The sequence below is a fragment of the Asterias amurensis genome, chromosome 14, assembly GCF_032118995.1.
Source record: "Asterias amurensis chromosome 14, ASM3211899v1".
Classification (NCBI taxonomy): domain Eukaryota; kingdom Metazoa; phylum Echinodermata; class Asteroidea; order Forcipulatida; family Asteriidae; genus Asterias; species Asterias amurensis.
The window spans coordinates 4,796,187-4,816,102 of record NC_092661.1 but is presented as its reverse complement, the minus strand read 5'-3'; the positions used below and the strand labels follow the sequence as shown (position 1 = coordinate 4,816,102).

The window sequence follows — 19,916 nt, the reverse complement described above, 5'->3', positions numbered from 1 at the left end:
TCAACCCAGATGATGATGTGCTGATCAGAGAAACAAGATTCCAACATTGCGGCTGAACAAATTTTGTGAGTTTTTGTAAACCGCCCGAGTGTTGTCACCATGTTCAGCTGGAAAAAGGTTAACCAGTTGTAAAAACTGTTCACAATTATCAATAATTAATACCCTGAAGGATTGAAAACACTGCAGCTAAATTACTACGTTTATGAAAATGTATACAAATCATGCACACCACAGTGGCAGTATTTGTTAAAAAAGCAATGTCTATTGATCAACATCATTTGTAAATCATTTCCTCAACTGATTGTCGTTAATATACCTACTGTAGAATCTGTTAACGTGATAGACTGAATATTGTCGACCAGTTCAACAGGAGTTTACCTAAATCTAAAATCTAAACACTATTCTACCTGACGAAGAAGTGTACATACAACCTACTGTGGCTTAGAATTGAACCGGTCACAATTACCTAATGCACAACGGCATCTATCTAAGCGACGATGTTTCTTCTATAAAGAACCCTGTTAACTTCCTACACAATCCCAATGTCATCTTTGATATCTCCTTTTGATACAGTCAAAACTTCTTAACACAAGTGAAACCAATGTAAAAGCCTGAGTAGCTGATTGAAATGTGAATAGCCATGTTCAGAATCTCGTTTCTCCGACCCTCGCACCAACATCTGGGTAGAAGTCTCCGTCATCCGTCAAGTTCAGAGGCTCCCTCAGATCAGAAGAGGATGTCCAGTGTAGAGAAGTTGCTCAAAAAGTAGACCCATTTACACAGGAACAGTATAGAGAGACGGGTACCAACTTAGGATAACAAAATGATCAGGTAAAAAATGTGCAAAAAAGTGCAATGGTCCTCAGTCCTTGACACTTTTGATACAGGCCCCCAAAGACTTCAACAGGCAACCAAATCCTTTCTCTCTTAGGTTTCGTTTTTTTGTCAGAGATCGAGAAAGTTGAAATAGTTTGTCAATCATGTAAGGTAGGACACGGGTAAAACAGACTACCAGCGCCACATTAACAAGATTTCACTTAATAAAATGCTTACCCAACCATTAACTCTTGGATCATTAGGTCGTCACACTTTCCAGATAGTAGTTGGCCACACCGACCGGCACACACGTTTGCACGACTCTGCTGCTTCTACAGTTCAGTGGTGCTTTCTATAGCATTTAATGAATGTTAACCAATTAATTTAAGACATAATTTTTCAAATTATAAAAACAGCCAAGTACAACATTTACTATCCTTGAGTTGAAATAGAAGTTAATACCTCTGAAATTAGATTTTTTTTGTATCAGCTGATGCAAAAAAAAAATAAATAAAATTTAGAACTGTTAATTATTACTGTCGCAACAATGCAAAGAAGAAAAAAAAACATGTTCAAATGAAGTTTGTGACTGTTTCGTAAAAAATATTGTACTTTTTAATCAATTTTATTTTGAGTTTGGACAATTTTATTTTGAGTTTGCATCACACTTATCCAAACACGTCATGCCTAAAATGAATAAATTTTGTTAAATTGATGACGTACTCGTATTTCATTTTGAGTTTGGACAGGTGTGCAACTGTGCATCACACTTATCCAAACATGTTGTGCCAAAAAGGAATAAATTTAGTTAAAATGATGAGGTACTTGTATGTCATGAAGATTGATCCCAAGAATACAACTTTAGGATGTGTTCCGCTTGCATTAATTGTCTTGAGTGCATGTTGTACTTGGCTTCACAATCATCAAAGTATCAATATAGAACCAGAGGCACTCCCACAATTTGAGTCACAAGCAAATTTTACAGAAATTTTTGTTTTCCAAAACCGATTTAAGATATTCCAACTTGGGAAAATCTAGAAAAGAAGAGTTTTTAAAACGAGCAAAGTTTTAAAAGTAGTAGGGAAAAAAAAATTGGCAAGAGAGTTTTGTTAAAAAAAAGAAAAAATTAAAATTCCGTAGTTTGGAAAGTAAAGTCAAACGTTCTATATAAAAAATAAATGCATTTTGTACGAAGTATTGTGAACTCGTTTGTGGGAATGTCTTGATAAAATGTATTAAAGACACTGGCCACTATTGGTAATTGTCAAAGACTAGTCTTCACAGTTGATGTTTTTCAACATATGCATAAAATAACAAACCTGTGAAAATTTGAGCTCAATCGATCATCAAAATCCTTGTCGCACCATGGTCACACAAAGTTGTGTGCTCTCAGATGCTTGATTTCGAGACCTCAAATTCTAAATCTGAGGTCTCAAAATAAAATTTGTGTGAAATTACTTCTTTCTCGAAAACTAAGTCACTTCAGAGAGAGAGCCGCTCTCAAAATGTTTTATACTATCAACCTCTCCCCATAACTCGTTACCAAGAAAGGTTTTATGATAATAATTATTTTGAGTAATTACCAATAGTGTCCACTGCCTCTAAGACAATTTATGTAAAATACACAAATATTATGCCTCGTTCGCTCTTAAAATCAATTAACCCACCCCAGGGGTAAGGGGAGGATCGATCAATAACAATTCATGAAGGTAAAAAATGAAATTTTAGATACTCTTTTTTGAAACTAAATTTTAGATGCTCGTTTAATACAAATAATGAATGTTTATGAGTGCAATGGTGCGAATATGTTCATGAGTTGAAAAATGGAATGTTCTATTCAACGAAGCATAGCTGAGTTGAATGGAACATTCTATCTTTCAATGAATGAACATATTTGCACCCTTGCACGAATGAAAAAACACTAATTATTTGTTTTAAATAACATTCAAGTAGATCTTATTTTGATTGCAAGATACAATTTTCATAACAAACAAAGCGTAGGCCTACAATTTCTAGTTGTGAAATTACACCCAATTCTTTTGGGTCCGCCTGTTTGACAATGTGCGTTCTGTACAGACACGCAGAAGCCGAATGCTAGTAATGTGCCTTGCAGTAACACTGCTGCGTTACCAAAGACACATGCACGCGGAGATGTTTTTTGCTGAGCGTGCAATAGTACTATTTGGATGCAACGAAAAATGCACGCCGAGTGACTTTAGCATGCAATAGAAATTTTATTTGCCAACACACGACGGACAATCCTCAAATCAATGGCAAGGATCTGCTTGGGTGTTATATAACACAAACTAATGTAAGCAACACTGACAGTTTAAAAACACCTTTACCACAGTTCGGCCATTTTGTCTGGTTCCTGTGAACCGATCGAGACCCGCTCGAAACTCTCAAAGTTTGAAAAAAAGAACCAGACTAAATTTTGATGTCATTTTGTTTCTAGAGACAATCTTGATGGCACTGTCATTGATAAAGGATTCTTATCTTATTTAAGTACCCATACTGGGATGGTAAGACATCTCTCTGGCATCAGGTCGTCGTCGTTGTCGGTGGTGATTTCATCTCCTTGTTCCAGTGAGCTCTAGCCTTGAGTTCCTCTCAGTGTAGACAGATCCAAAGATGTTGATTCTCTTCAGGAGTACTCAATCTCTTGATGCCTGTAAATCAAAAAACAAAAAACAAAAAGAAATAATTTTACATAAAAAATGAACCTTTGAACCTAACCAACCTGGGGTCGATTTCACAAAGAGTTTGAAAGATGAAATAAAATGGTGAAAGTTTCAGCAAAGTAGGTTAATTGGTTCTACTTGCTGAGAAAACAGAAAGAAGCAAACCCTGTCACAGTAGCGATTAATCCATCAGAGGTAAAGATTTTGATACATCAACAAATTATGTTTGCTTTTTTTCCCAAACATGTATAAAAAAAATGGGCCAGGTGTTTCCTTACGGACGTGAACCCTTTGTCACTGATCCTTGCTCCTCTGTTTTTACAGGTAAAATATAAAACCTCTGAAATAAAACGAACCTATTTGTATATCAAAATATTTGGAGGGGTTTGTTATTTTTCAAAATTTACCAAATTTGAACTTTCAATTTTAAGTGGCGAGGTTTTCAATCAAACACGGTTAAAAAATTTGGCCACGGGTTTCCTTACGGGTGGCAAACCCTTTGTCACTGAATTTTTGCTCTTCTGTTTTCAGAGTTAAAAATATTACACCAAATATTTGGGGGCTTGTTTTTCAAAACTTATAAATCACCTTATATTTAGTGGCGCATTTTTCAATGAATAAACACAGTCAAAATATCGGCCTCCTCATCAGTTAGACATCTCTCTGGCATCGGGTTGTCGTCGTCGTTGTCGTCATCGTCGGTGGTGATTTCATCTCCTTGTTCCAGTGAGCTCTTGCCTTGAGTTCCTCTCAGTGTAGACAGATCCGAAGATGTTGATTCTCTTCAGGAGTACTCAATTTTTTGATGCCTGTAAATCCCAAAGAAAATAACAACAAAATTACTTTTACATAAAAAATGAACCTTTGAACCTTACCATCTTGGGGTCGATTTCACAAATGGTTAGAAAGATGAAATAAAACAGTGAAAGTTTCAGCAAAATAGGTCAACTTGTTCTACTTGCTTAGAAAACAGAAAGAAGCAAACCCTGTCACAGTAGCGATGAATCCATCCGAGATAAAGATTCCGATACATCAACAAACTATGTTTGCTTTTTCCCAAACAATTAAAAAAAAATTGACCAGGGGTTTCTCTACGGACCGAACCCTTGTCACTGATTTTTGCTCCTCCGTTTTCACAGGTAAATTATAAAACCTCTGAAATAAAACGAAACTTTTTGTATATCAAAATATTTGGAGGGGTTTGTTATTTTTCAAAATTTACCAAATGTCAAATTTCAATTTGAAGTGGAGCAACTTTCAATCAATCACGGTTAAAAAATCGGCCAGGGGTTTCCTTACGGGTGGCGAACCCTTTGTCACTGAATTTGTGCTCTTCTGTTTTCAGATTAAAAAATAAATAAAAAAATATTGGGGGGCTTGTTTTTCAAAACTTATAAATCACCTTATATTTAGTGGCGCATTTTTCAATGAATAAACACAGTCAAAATATCGGCCTCCTCATCAGTTAGACATCTCTCTGGCATCGGGTTGTCGTCGTCGTTGTCCTCTTCGTTGGTGGTGATTTCATCTCCTTGTTCCAGTGAGCTCTTGCCTTGAGTTCCTCTCAGTGTAGACAGATCCGAAGATGTTGATTCTCTTCAGGAGTACTCAATCTTTTGATGCCTGTAAATCCCAAAAAAAATAACAACAAAATTACTTTTACATAAAAAATGAACCTTTGAACCTTACCATCTTGGGGTCGATTTCACAAATGGTTAGAAAGATGAAATAAAACAGTGAAAGTTTCAGCAAAATAGGTCAACTTGTTCTACTTGCTTAGAAAACAGAAAGAAGCAAACCCTGTCACAGTAGCGATGAATCCATCCGAGATAAAGATTCCGATACATCAACAAACTATGTTTGCTTTTTCCCAAACAATTAAAAAAAAATTGACCAGGGGTTTCTCTACGGACCGAACCCTTGTCACTGATTTTTGCTCCTCCGTTTTCACAGGTAAATTATAAAACCTCTGAAATAAAACGAAACTTTTTGTATATCAAAATATTTGGAGGGGTTTGTTATTTTTCAAAATTTACCAAATGTCAAATTTCAATTTGAAGTGGAGCAACTTTCAATCAATCACGGTTAAAAAATCGGCCAGGGGTTTCCTTACGGGTGGCGAACCCTTTGTCACTGAATTTGTGCTCTTCTGTTTTCAGATTAAAAAATAAATAAAAAAATATTGGGGGGCTTGTTTTTCAAAACTTATAAATCACCTTATATTTAGTGGCGCATTTTTCAATGAATAAACACAGTCAAAATATCGGCCTCCTCATCAGTTAGACATCTCTCTGGCATCGGGTTGTCGTCGTCGTTGTCCTCTTCGTTGGTGGTGATTTCATCTCCTTGTTCCAGTGAGCTCTTGCCTTGAGTTCCTCTCAGTGTAGACAGATCCGAAGATGTTGATTCTCTTCAGGAGTACTCAATCTTTTGATGCCTGTAAACCCCCAAAAAAATAACAACAAAATTACTTTTACATAAAAAATGAACCTTTGAACCTCACCATCTTGGGGTCGATTTCACAAATGGTTAGAAAGATGAAATAAAACAGTGAAAGTTTCAGCAAAATAGGTCAACTTGTTCTACTTGCTTAGAAAACAGAAAGAAGCAAACCCTGTCACAGTAGCGATGAATCCATCCGAGATAAAGATTCCGATACATCAACAAACTATGTTTGCTTTTTCCCAAACAATTAAAAAAAAATTGACCAGGGGTTTCTCTCAGACCGAACCCTTGTCACTGATTTTTGCTCCTCTGTTTTCACAGGTAAAATATAAAACCTCTGAAATAAAACGAAACTTTTTGTATATCAAAATATTTGGAGGGGTTTGTTATTTTTCAAAATTTACCAAATGTCAAATTTCAATTTGAAGTGGAGCAACTTTCAATCAATCACGGTTAAAAAATCGGCCAGGGGTTTCCTTACGGGTGGCGAACCCTTTGTCACTGAATTTGTGCTCTTCTGTTTTCAGATTAAAAAATAAATAAAAAAATATTGGGGGGCTTGTTTTTCAAAACTTATAAATCACCTTATATTTAGTGGCGCATTTTTCAATGAATAAACACAGTCAAAATATCGGCCTCCTCATCAGTTAGACATCTCTCTGGCATCGGGTTGTCGTCGTCGTTGTCCTCTTCGTTGGTGGTGATTTCATCTCCTTGTTCCAGTGAGCTCTTGCCTTGAGTTCCTCTCAGTGTAGACAGATCCGAAGATGTTGATTCTCTTCAGGAGTACTCAATCTTTTGATGCCTGTAAATCCCCAAAAAAATAACAACAAAATTACTTTTACATAAAAAATGAACCTTTGAACCTTACCATCTTGGGGTCGATTTCACAAATGGTTAGAAAGATGAAATAAAACAGTGAAAGTTTCAGCAAAATAGGTCAACTTGTTCTACTTGCTTAGAAAACAGAAAGAAGCAAACCCTGTCACAGTAGCGATGAATCCATCCGAGATAAAGATTCCGATACATCAACAAACTATGTTTGCTTTTTCCCAAACAATTAAAAAAAAATTGACCAGGGGTTTCTCTACGGACCGAACCCTTGTCACTGATTTTTGCTCCTCTGTTTTCACAGGTAAAATATAAAACCTCTGAAATAAAACGAAACTTTTTGTATATCAAAATATTTGGAGGGGTTTGTTATTTTTCAAAATTTACCAAATGTCAAATTTCAATTTGAAGTGGAGCAACTTTCAATCAATCACGGTTAAAAAATCGGCCAGGGGTTTCCTTACGGGTGGCGAACCCTTTGTCACTGAATTTTTGCTCTTCTGTTTTCAGAGTTAAAAATATTACATCAAATATTTGGGGGCTTGTTTTTCAAAACTTATAAATCACCTTATATTTAGTGGCGCATTTTTCAATGAATAAACACAGTCAAAATATTGGCCTCCTCATCAGTTAGACATCTCTCTGGCATCGGGTTGTCGTCGTCGTTGTCCTCTTCGTTGGTGGTGATTTCATCTCCTTGTTCCAGTGAGCTCTTGCCTTGAGTTCCTCTCAGTGTAGACAGATCCGAAGATGTTGATTCTCTTCAGGAGTACTCAATCTTTTGATGCCTGTAAATCCCCCAAAAAAATAACAACAAAATTACTTTTACATAAAAAATGAACCTTTGAACCTTACCATCCTGGGGTCGATTTCACAAATGGTTAGAAAGATGAAATAAAACAGTGAAAGTTTCAGCAAAATAGGTCAACTTGTTCTACTTGCTTAGAAAACAGAAAGAAGCAAACCCTGTCACAGTAGCGATGAATCCATCCGAGATAAAGATTCCGATACATCAACAAACAATGTTTGCTTTTTCCCAAACAATTAAAAAAAAATTGACCAGGGGTTTCTCTACGGACCGAACCCTTGTCACTGATTTTTGCTCCTCCGTTTTTACAGGTAAAATATAAAACCTCTGAAATAAAACGAACCTATTTGTATATCAAAATATTTGGAGGGGTTTGTTATTTTTCAAAATTTACCAAATGTCAACTTTCAATTTGAAGTGGCGAAACTCTCAATCAAACACGGTTAAAAAATCGGCCAGGGGTTTCCTTACGGGTGGCGAACCCTTTGTCACTGAATTTTTGCTCTTCTGTTTTCAGAGTTAAAAATATTACACCAAATATTTGGGGGCTTGTTTTTCAAAACTTATAAATCACCTTATATTTAGTGGCGCATTTTTCAATGAATAAACACAGTCAAAAAATCGGCCTCCTAATCAGTAAGACATCTCTCTGGCATCAGGTCGTCGTCGTTGTCGTCGTCGTCGGTGGTGATTTCATCTCCTTGTTCCAGGGAGCTCTTGCCTTGAGTTCCTCTCAGTGAAGACCGATCTGAAGCTGTTGATTCTCCTCAGGAATACTCAATCTCTTGATGCCTGTAAATAAAAAAATAAATAAACCAAAAATTACTTTAACATATTAAATGAATCTTTGACCCTTACCGTCCTGGGGTCGATTTCACAAATGGTTAGAAAGATGAAATAAAACAGTGAAAGTTTCAGCAAAATAGGTCAACTTGTTCTACTTGCTGAGAAAACGGGAAGAAGCAAACCCTGTCACAGTAGCGATGAATCCATCCGAGATAAAGATTCCGATATAATAAACTATATTTGCTTTTTCCCAAACATTAAAAAAATAAATTGGCCAGGGGTTTCTCTACGGACCGAACCCTTGTCACTGATTTTTGCTCGTTTTCACAGGTAAAATAAATATAAAACCTCTGAAATAAAACGAACCTATCTGTATATCAAAATATTTGGAGGGGTTTATGTTATTTTTCAAAATTTACCAAATGTAAACTTCCAATTTGAAGTGGCGCAACTTTCAATCAATCACGGTAAAAAATCGGCCAGGGGTTTCCTTACGGGTGGCGAACCCTTTGTCACTGAATTTTTGCTCTTCGGTTTTCAGAGTTAAAAAAATAAAACCAAATATTTGGGGGCTTGTTTTTCAAAACTTATAAATCACCTTATATTAAATAGCGCATTTTTTTCAATGAATACACACAGTCAAAAAATCGGCCTCCTCATCAGTAAGACATCTCTCTGGCATCAGGTCGTCGTCGTCGTCGTCATCGTCGGTGGTGATTTCATCTCCTTGTTCCAGTGAGCTCTTGCCTTGAGTTCCTCTCAGTGTAGATCTACCAATCCAAAGATGTTGATTCTCTTTAGGAGTACTCAATCTCTTGATGCCTGTATACAAAAAATTACTTTTACATCAAAAAATGAACCTTTGACCCTAAAAATCATGGGGTCGATTTCACAAAGAGTTAGAAAGATTAAATAAAAAGTGAAAGTTTTAGCAAAATGTCTACTGGTTCTACTTGCTGAAAAAATAGAGAGAAGCAAAACCCTGTCACAGTAGCGATGAATCCATCCGAGGTAAAGATCTCGATACATCAACAAATAAGATTTGCTTTTTTCCCAAACCTTAAAAAAAAAAATTGGCCACGGGTTTCCTTACGGACGCGAACCCTTCGTCACTAATTTTTGCTCCTCTGTTATCACAGGTAAAATATAAAACCTCTGAAATAAAACGAACCTTTTTGTATATCAAAATATTTGGAGGGGTTTGTTATTTTTCAAAATTTACCAAATGTCAACTTTCAATTTGAAATGGCGCAACTTTCAATCAAACACGGTAAAAAATCGGCCAGGGGTTTCCTTACGGGTGGCAAACCCTTTGTCACTGAATTTGTGCTCGTTTTCAAACTAAAAAAAAAAACCCAAAAAACATTGGGGGGCTTGTTTTTCAAAACTTATAAATCACCTTATATTTAGTGGCGAATTTTTCAATGAATAAACACAGTCAAAAAATCGGCCTCCTCATCAGTAAGACATCTCTCTGGCATCAGGTCGTCGTCGTTGTCGTCGTCGTCGGTGGTGATTTCATCTCCTTGTTCCAGTGAGCTCTTGCCTGGAGTTTCTCTCAGTGTAGATCTACCAATCCAAAGATGTTGATTCTCTTTAGGAGTACTCAATCTCTTGATGCCTGTATACAAAAAATTACTTTTACATCAAAAAATGAACCTTTGACCCTAAAAATCATGGGGTTGATTTCACAAAGAGTTAGGACAGGTCCTATATTCGGAGATATTTAAAGGAGATATTTAAAACTTAAGGCTAATCCCAAGTTAGATGAGTAACTTGTCCTAACTAGAGATAAGACTAGTCTTAACTCTTTGTGAAATCCACCGCAGATCCTTAAAGATCCAATTGCATGTTTTGTTTGTTTCTGTTTTGCTGATTGCTGCACTTGTAACCATATTGTGCTTTACACACATGTCATGTAAAAACTGAATTTCTGCTTGTACTAATCCTCATATAGCACTGAAATCCGTAATTCAGTGACAGTCGTTGCTCTTCAACAATGTTACCCCTAGTCACTAGGCCATTTATTTCATTCATCAAACCAACTCAGCTCCCTTGGGAATAAACTGCCTGTGCAGCCAAATATGTAGTGACCAAGCTAAATAAATCACAAGAACCATCTCTGCCCTCACAGGTACCTACTAACCCCTGTGCAATCTATGGAAACTGTATGATAGACCTAAAAGGGTCTACAAGCCTAAAGCCAGGTTCATACTTCCAGCGTATGCGAAGCAAAGTTCGTTGTCATGAACTTGCAATGAATAACTTGCAACAGTTGAACTGTGTTCAACCCCTTCGAAACATTTGCTAACTAAACAGGACTGTGTCGCCAAAATTCACTTTGCATTTGCAGGAAGTATGAACCAGGCTTCAGTAGTGATTGACTTACTTGCATGATGGGCAGAAATAGAAGACGGTTTGTCCTTCATCAGCTGATCGTGTTTGTCTGGTGTGGAAATGAAGTCCATCGTGACCGCACTTGGCACATGCCCTGTCAATCTGCAACCAGACCAGATACAAAAATGAAATTAAGAAGTGATGAAAAATAACCAAGCATTGAAAAAACAAATTTGTGATTACACGCCTAAAAGGTAGGGCCTAAGTTTGTTTTTTTGTCAATGATTAATGTACAAAATATAGAAAGATGAAATAAAACTGTGAAAGTTTCAGCAAAATAGGTCTACCGGTTCTACTTGCTAAGAAAACAGAAAGAAACAAAACCCCGTCACAGTAGCGATGAATCCATCCGAGGTAAAGATTTCGATACATCAACAAATTACATTTGGTTTTTTCCCCAAACATTTGATTTCAAAAAAATTGGCCAGGGGTTTCCTTACGGGTGGCGAACCCCTTTGTCACTGATTTTTGCTCCTCTGTTTTCACATGTAAAATATAAAACCCCTGAAATGAAACAAACCTATTTGTATTTAACAAAATATTTGGGGGGGCTCAAGTTATTTTTCAAAATTTACCAAATGTCAACCTTCAATTTGAAGTGGCGTAATTTTCGATCAAACACAGTTAAAAAATTGGCCAGAGGTTTCCTTACGGGTGGCAAACCCTTTGTCACTGAATTTTTACTTTCCTGTTTTCGGAGTTAAAAATATAAAACCAATGATTTGGGGGCTTGTTTTTAAAAACTTACCAAAATGATAAATCACCCAATATGAAGTGGCAAGTTTTCCAATTAATAAACACAGTAAAAAAATTGGCCAGAGGTTTCCCTACGGGTGGCGAACCCATATCACTGAAGTTTGCTCTTTATAAGAGTTAAATATGAAACCTCTGAAATAAAACTATTTCTAACCAAATATTTTTTTGGGGAGGGTAATTTTCAAAAACTACCAACTACCAAATTATAAAAAAAAATCGCCTTTTAAAATGAAGTTGTACATTTTTCAATTAAACACAGTTAAAAAATTGGCCAGAGGTTTCCCTACGGTTGGCGAACCTTTATCACTGACTTTTGCTGTTTTCAGAGGGATAAAACCTCTGAAATAAAATTAACAAGTACAAACAAAGAACTTTGGGGTTGCTTTTTTTCAAAATTTACCAAAATGATGAACCACCTTTTAGTCAAAACAAAATTGTGAATTCATCTTTCAAACAATTTCATAATTGACCAGAGGTTCCCCTACAGGTGGCAAACCCTTTACACTGATTTGTTTTTGTTTCATTCCTAAAATAAAATAAAATGGTGAACCTAAATAATTTGGGGGTAATATTCTTCAAAAGAAACCATAGGAAATAAATCACCTAATAAATTTCATGTTTTGTGCATTTTGTTTCTTCATAAACAAATTTTTAAAATGGCTGGAGGTTTCCCTGTGAGTGGTGAACCCTTTTCACAGATTTTAATTGTACATCTGTTTTATTAATTCAGAGTTAAATATAAATGATGAAACCTCTGAAAAAATAAATAAAAACAAAATGTTTTGGAGGTGAGGCTGAGTAAAAAAAAAAAGAAACATGTTTAGTGTCCGGGAATCTCAAAAATAGGAAGGAGGATGGGCTTTATTTTATTTATTTTTCAAGATGGCTGCCACTCTTTTTCAAATGTCAAATATCCATTGTTTATACTGCTCAAACACACAATACATAAATGAAACATTTTGGTCAAGACATTCAGACAAGACATTCAGATTGTTTTAGCTGAGATCGTTTAAAATAACCCTTTAAAAAAAAAAAATAATAATAATAATAATAAAAATAAAAATGTGCATAATCTTTTTTTAATAAAAAATAAAATAAAAAAGGAGGCGGCCTGTAAAAAGGAAGCGGGCGAGGATGCTAATATGTTTATTTTTTTACTTGGTCTGAACAGCAAGATATAACCTAAACAATTTGGATATTTCCTAAGATAAAACTCCAGTGTTTCACTCACCAGTGGTCCTTGGTCTTTCTTGTCGACGACCTCGTGACGACCTTCAACAGTCTTGCGAGAGTTGAGATGCAGGTATGAATGATAGACCACACCATGTAATGCAGCTGTAATGAGAAGGAAGGCAATAAGTGACTTTTCATTCATTCAAAAATATGCTGTCTGTGCTAATGATAGTTGTTGTCTTTACAAAAAGTTTTGATTGATTTACCTTTAAAGTTGGTTCTAAGCTAGCCCAGGTTGGACTCCTCCGTGGCGTACCATTGCAAAAAAAATTCAAAAATCTGTTAAAAATATTTCTACCTAACTTGGGAATCTGAACTTTTTTACTCACATGTTCCTTGTAGTTGGAACTCAACGTTCGCATTATTTAAAATTGTTGAATTTTCTCCTTTGGTGTTAATATTTTGTGAAAAGAAAATTGAAATTAGCGTGTTCCGATCCCACGTCGTGCACTAACTTTCGTGTAAACACTTTCTTGCACTGATCACTGGCGGCCTACTATTTGCAGCCAAATCGCTGTCAACCTGCGTTAACCAAACACTAGACAGATGGATAATAGTCAGTGAGCAATTTACACAAAGCGCAGAACTATGCGATACCGAGAATGGACGTCTTGTGCCAAGACTCCATGAGCCGGAAGCGTATTTTTTCCCTAGGAAAAATGAGGCCACTTTTTACCATAAATTAGCGCATGCTAAAACGTCCCAAGAAAAAAAATATACGCACGCAGAAAAGCGCCCTTTGTTGTCCGCACATGTACAAGAAGCACTGTGAAAAAGCAAGACGGCGGCAGACCGCTTTGCTGCGCGCTTTTTTTTTTTTTACAAGAAAACAAACTTGATATTGTAACCGAAATTCAACCTGAAATTTATAAATATTCTATTTGAGCTGGAATATTTTATGCCTCCTGGATTTTAAAATGTATATTGGAGGAGTTAAAGGCGAGTTGACGGCACCTACCCTGTGTTGACGGCGAATAGAGGCAAAATAATGCACTGTACTCAAAGCCATGCGCACTTGGGCTCACACTATCAATTGGTACACGATGATCACATCGCCAGTGCAGAACTTTGACATATTTTCGGATATAATTTCTTCCATGGATATATTTGTTAGCTGTGAACTCGTTTAGAATACAGTGAGGGACACTATGAATATATGAACGGAATTTCAGCTTCTCAAATCAGGTAAAAAATAAAGAAAATTGTAGTCAAACTTGTGTTCACATTTTAAAGAACCTTTATACCCAGGACGTCAGTGCAGTGGCACTGACTGCATCCTACCAGGGCTAGTTCTCAGCCTAGTTTTCATTGTTTTGCACCCCAAAATGTTAGAGTATTGATAACATTTCCTTTGTTAGGGTAAAACAAGTAGTTTTATTGTGTTCTCTGATAAGTTTGTTTCGATTTGATTAAAAACCTAGCTTGCAGGAAAGGAAACATAAATTAATATAAACAAATATAACAAATCAATAAAAAAAAGTTTAAAAATTAAAAATAACAAATTTGCGGTCACCACTGATACAAAGAACAAAATTCACTGATAATAATAATATAAACACCACTTTACACAAGTGTTACAGTTTGTGGAAAATCTGTGAAACGAATGTAATTTCAAAAAACGTGTTGGTGATCAATTTTGTAGTCATGAGTGCCCGGCAACAGCGCAGCAGGTTGCAAAGCGCAGCACAAACAATGCCTCATCAAGATTGAAAATCTGAAACATTCATTTCCAAAAAAGACAAGTCAGACAGTCAATGGGGATAACTTTCCGTATGGCACCATCACTTTTTTACTCATTTTTACAAAGGGATATAGGGTCATTCCGTGTCAAATCACCCAATGGGTTAAACCCTACCCTCTTCAAATTTGCTCAAATTTTTTTTATGGGGTAATAATGGCTCAACAAGCTCAAATTTCAATTTTCAGCTCTATCCGATAAACGGTTTTCGCGCTACGACATGCTCTTTCTCGTTGATTTCGGTCAAAATGCGCCTGACCTCTGACATTCAAACAACCATAAATCGGAAACCATTGGGTCAAATTTGTTGAAATTTGTGTCTTTTGAAAGGAAATTGCATAAGCTTTCCAAATCTGCCATTACTTTTTTTGAAGGAACATGTTTAGGCTTAGTAACCTTTTGACCTTTACTTTGACCTTGGGTTTGACCTTGTGGATCACGTGATCTGGAGATGAACTTCGGTGAAAATTTACCCCCATATGTTTTCTCCACAATATCAAACAATTTGAGTTATAACATTTTTGGCTTGCCTTCAAGCTCCATTCAAAGTTGCCCTACTGGCCTATTTGAGCAAATTTAAAGAGGGTAGGGTTTAAAATTGTCTTTTTTTTGGGGTGATTTGACACGGAATGACCCTATATTCTCATTGAGGTAAATTAGATACTATATTATTTCATATCGAATCAAAAAGTGGTTGTGTCAAGGGGCTTGAGTCAAGGGTATTTCTTTTAGTTTATTTTACCACAACTAAAAAAAAAGATTTTGATTTTTTTTTATAAATCTTTTTTAAAATAAATTATATTAATAACATGACCGGATAACTTTCCGTATATGGCGCCACCACTTTTTCACCCTTTTTTGACAAAAAGGGATTAGATACGATATTATTCATATCAAATGAAAAAGTGGTGGCGCCATATTATGGAAACTTTTCCACATGACCAAACAGCGAATGATCCATCAATGCAATCATTACAAAGGATGATATAAAAGGCAATCATTAACCCTACAGACAGGCCTAGTAGTAGTAGCGAGTCCACCGATCCGCCCCTTTTGGGTATTTGTATCTGTCACACGTAAAAAAGGGCAAACTTCATCGATGAAAAAGTGCTACATATACGGCGCTTTAGTTGCTCCAAATTACCTTCTGTTGTTCAGGATCATGAGTTGTGATCATTTATTGTTTTGTTTTTCAACTTACGTGCACTTAAGATGAGAAAATTTGCGATTAACTTTCACCTTTCAGACAACCACCGCTAACGTGGGCGCATCCATTTTGTACTTTTTTCACGTGACGATGTGTTCTCGTTTTCGCCTTAATATCTCGTGAGAGGATGGTGACACAATATTTATATTTCACACAAATGTTGTAGAGAAATAAGCGTTCCCTATCGTGAGAAAGTTGTAAACATTTAGGCTTTCAAAAGGTAAGAAAATTTGCCTCAAACTTTGTATTGTTTGTAAAATTTGTTCCAGATTGGTGTCAGGTTCATTTCATTTCGTTGATTACTGAAAATCTAAAACCAAATAAAGTCCAATAGGGGTATCATCATATGTGTTAGGGTCACCGCTACAAAATGAATCCATAAGTTTTGTTGTAAACGCTGGCGCATTTTAGCGCATGCCCATCTTTTGGAGGCAGGTCCAGACTCCATTTTTATCATTTTGAGTTTTCCATATTCTGTTCTACTATTTGTCGTCAAGCCGCCGTCAACACAACCACTACGCAGATGGCAGTATTTGATTAGTCTTGGCAGAAGACGTCAGTGAGCAAATTACAGGAAGCGATGTACATAAGTGTCGGTTTATAGTCGGTCGCGCGATGGAAATCTTGACGCGCAATCATAACAAGACACAGTTTTTAGGCCTCAGTCTTAGGATCGCGCGCAAGATTTCCCTCGCGCGACCATCGCGCAACCGACTATATGATTAACACAACCTCGTCCCCGGGATGTGTCGAGCGGTTGCTAAAAGGGTGCTTGTCAAGATGGTTTAAAAAGTAAACTATGAGGACGAAGTTGATATTCACGGTAACGATCATTAACGTCTTGAGCTAAGACTATTCCATGTGCAGGAAAGCGCCCTCTGTTGTCCATCCTGTGCAAGTTAAGTGAAAAGCAAGATGTCGGTCGACGGCTTTGCTGATTGAGATTTTTCGCGAGGGAAAAACTCAATTATAGAACTGAAATGTAACAAATATTTTCAGTTCTCTGCCTCTTCTGTGGATTTTAAATTTATATTGGAGGAGTAAACGGCAAGTTGACAGTAAGAGCTTAGTTGACAGCACCAAGCGAATTGACGGCAGGTTGACGGCAAGTATTACAGCCCCTCCATTTTGAACTGCGTGTTAGCGATTACGCCATGGTTACGTGGTTAAACTTTAAAATTAAATTTGGTTGCTGGTCCCACAGAACATCCTCAATGGAGAAACAGTAATTAAACTTGAAGCACATCGTCAATTATTATTTTTTAATTTTTTTTATAGTGTTTTATCATGGTTTTATTATCAAGGGAACAACAAAGGACACAAAACAAACAAAATTACTCAAAAGTGACATCAGATTAACACTCATGACTCATGTTTAAAATTTATTTATTTATTTATTTTGAAACTTATCGTGCAGGAATGGATCGACCAATTTTGTTGTCAAGTGCTTTGTCCCTGGTTTTAACAAATGTTGAAATTAATAAATTTGAATTACATGAAGACCCCCCCCCCCCAAAAAAAAAAAAAAAAAACTTTAAACGAGCATTACTTTGTGAATAATGAACCTATGGCAGTATTTTTTTTTACTATCAACTTACAAATAGGACAAGCTTTCCTTTGATACCAATTGTGTGTATGTGCGCTAAAAAAAAATTGATTCAAATATATGACAGACACCCTCCCCCCAAAAAGCAATGTTTAAACGAGCATAACTTTGTGAATAATGAACCTATGGCAATAATTTTTTTACTATCACATTACTCATGGGACAAGCTTTCCATTGATATCAATAATTTTGTGTAGGTGCTCTGGAAAAACCTCAAAAGTGCCGGACTCCCTAGTAGTAGTAGGCCGATATAATGTAAATTACAAAATAAATAATATTGAAAACTTAGTCTAATCTAAACATTTTATTTATAAGTATTTTTTTATACTAAAAAAAAAACCATTTTTAATATATATTTTTTTACCTATAAAAGACTCAAGTCATTGAGCTGAATTTGCATGAATGTATTTAAAATTCGAAGTCTGAGAGTCGCGATCATGCATCAGCCTCCTCTCCCACCACCTCCTTGGCCACGTCCCGACCCCGCCTACCCCTTTTACAAATAACGCACACAAGTTCAAGTCAAGGGGCTATCAGTATCACACACAATTTTACAAGCTCCGGTTTCCACAAGAAATATATAATATTCAAAACTTACTTTTTGCATTTACTTTGTGTAGACATGTCTTGCATATCATAACTACCGTTCCTCTTTCAGGAAACGGTAAAATGGAGCCAAATGCGGGCAAAATTCTCTCGAAGAAGCAAATGACTCCTCTCCGTCCATGTTTTTGAGAAATTCTAATCCCGCATGCGTTTCTGAATGGGACACACGTGATTTATCAAGCTTGACTTCATCTATACGTTCAGCGTTGAATTTGGTTTAGGGTATCTGACTAGGTATTTAAATAGGAATCGCGCCCTCTGTCGGCAGATTGTAGAGTCTCCCGCGTAAAGTTAATGAGTTGTATTAATGAATGCACCTGGTGATTTGGATTACTTCTGGTTAAAAATACCAAGCGCAACAGGATAAACAATGAAATTCAACAAACATTATCCCCCATATTTTGCAGCTGATTGGCTTACGGTCCCATGGTTTCACGCGCGCGCCCAGCCACAGTGCGGTAATCTTCAAATTTTCTGAAGCAGCACTTTAAAGGATGAAGAAGAACCACACCACATCCCTCACCCCTACTAAATAAAAATCGCTTTAAATTTGTTTAAAATAATCCCTAGAACATTACAAAAGTTGTCACTCACAAAGATGCCAAAAAACAAAGAAATAATAATATTACATGATTTTGTTTAACCATGATAATGCTGGGAAAAAAATCCTACCCGTACCAGGTGGACATGACTTTTACTGCTTGCACCAGTAATGGATTGGGGATGGGGTCCGTCATGCTGGTCATATCTATCCCCAAATTAGGTGTGGATGATTTACTGTGTGGGAGAGTAAAGGAGGGACCGGGACGGCAAGTCCCTGAAGGGTTCTAAGGTTGATCACCACGCTGGTTTCGGCAAGACTTTGATTCCCCTGAAAGCCTGGTCGTCACTCTGACTAAATCTTTGCACAAATTTACTTAAACTTTGTTTAACTTTAATAAAAAATACCAAAATATTATAACCAATTTGAGCCACTAACTGAAAACAAAATTTGACAGGTAGGCCTACACCGAAGGCCTTGTAAACTTTTTCAAGCAAAATGATTTGACAAGTTCAAAAGGCAGTAGATTTTTTAAGCAAAATTCGACAAGTGTAGACTTTTTCAAGCAAAATTTGAAAGTTCATCAAGTTTAGCCTTGTAAAATTTTTTCAAGCAAAATTTTACAAGTTCACAAGGCTATTATTATTATAGCCTTATAGATTTTTTCAAGCAAAATTTGACAAGCTCACAAGTTGTAGACTTTTTAAAGCAAAATTTGATAAGTTCACAAGGCTATTATTATTATAGCCTTACAGATTTTTTCAAGCAAAATTTGACAAGTTCACAAGTTGTAGACTTTTTCAAGCAAAATTTGATAAGTTCACAAGTTGAAGATTTTTTTCAAGCAAAATTTGACAAGTTCACTTTTCAAGCAGAATTTGACAAGTTCACAAGGCTCCGTTCTGCCAATCTGGTTGGAGGATTAGTGCGTACTTGAAGATAATATTTCATATTAAATCAAAAAGTGGTTGTGCCAAGGGTATTTCTTTTAGTTTTTTTACCACAACTAAAAAAAAGATTTTGAATTTATTTATAAATCTTTTTTTTGTGTGTGTTAATTATATAACATGACCAAACAACAGCGGATGATCCACCAAGATGCAATCATAACAAAGGATGATATAAAAGGCAATCACAATCCTACAGACAGGCCTAGTAGTAGTAGGCCGATATAATGTAAATTACAAAACTAATATTGAAAACTTAGTTTACTCTTTTACTAAAAGTTTTATTAATAATTTTTTTTTTTAATATAATTGACTTCGCGCTTGATGCTGTATTACAAATTATATTCATTTAAAGGCAGTGGACACTATTGGTAATTACTCAAAATAATTATTGGCATAAAACCTTACTTGGTGATGAGTAATGGGGAGAGGTTGATGGTATAAAACATTGTGAGAAACGGCTCCCTCTGAAGTGCCATTAGTTTTAGAGAAAGAAGTATTCCACCAATTTGATTTCG

General features: G+C 36.1%; 1 long non-coding RNA gene and 1 pseudogene across 1 annotated transcript; both read right to left on the bottom strand.

Moving 5' to 3' along the window:
• Positions 1 to 4,905: 4,905 nt before the first annotated feature.
• On the bottom strand, positions 4,906 to 6,709 carry LOC139947275 (uncharacterized). The gene is made up of 3 exons (XR_011787341.1): positions 6,527 to 6,709; positions 5,714 to 5,934; positions 4,906 to 5,120 (listed from the first exon to the last, which is right to left on the bottom strand). It is a non-coding gene; the product is annotated as an uncharacterized lncRNA (long non-coding RNA).
• A 2,413-nt stretch (positions 6,710 to 9,122) lies between these two features.
• Positions 9,123 to 18,031, bottom strand: LOC139947261 (DNA-directed RNA polymerase I subunit RPA12-like; annotated as a pseudogene).
• Between the last annotated feature and the right edge of the window lie 1,885 nt (positions 18,032 to 19,916).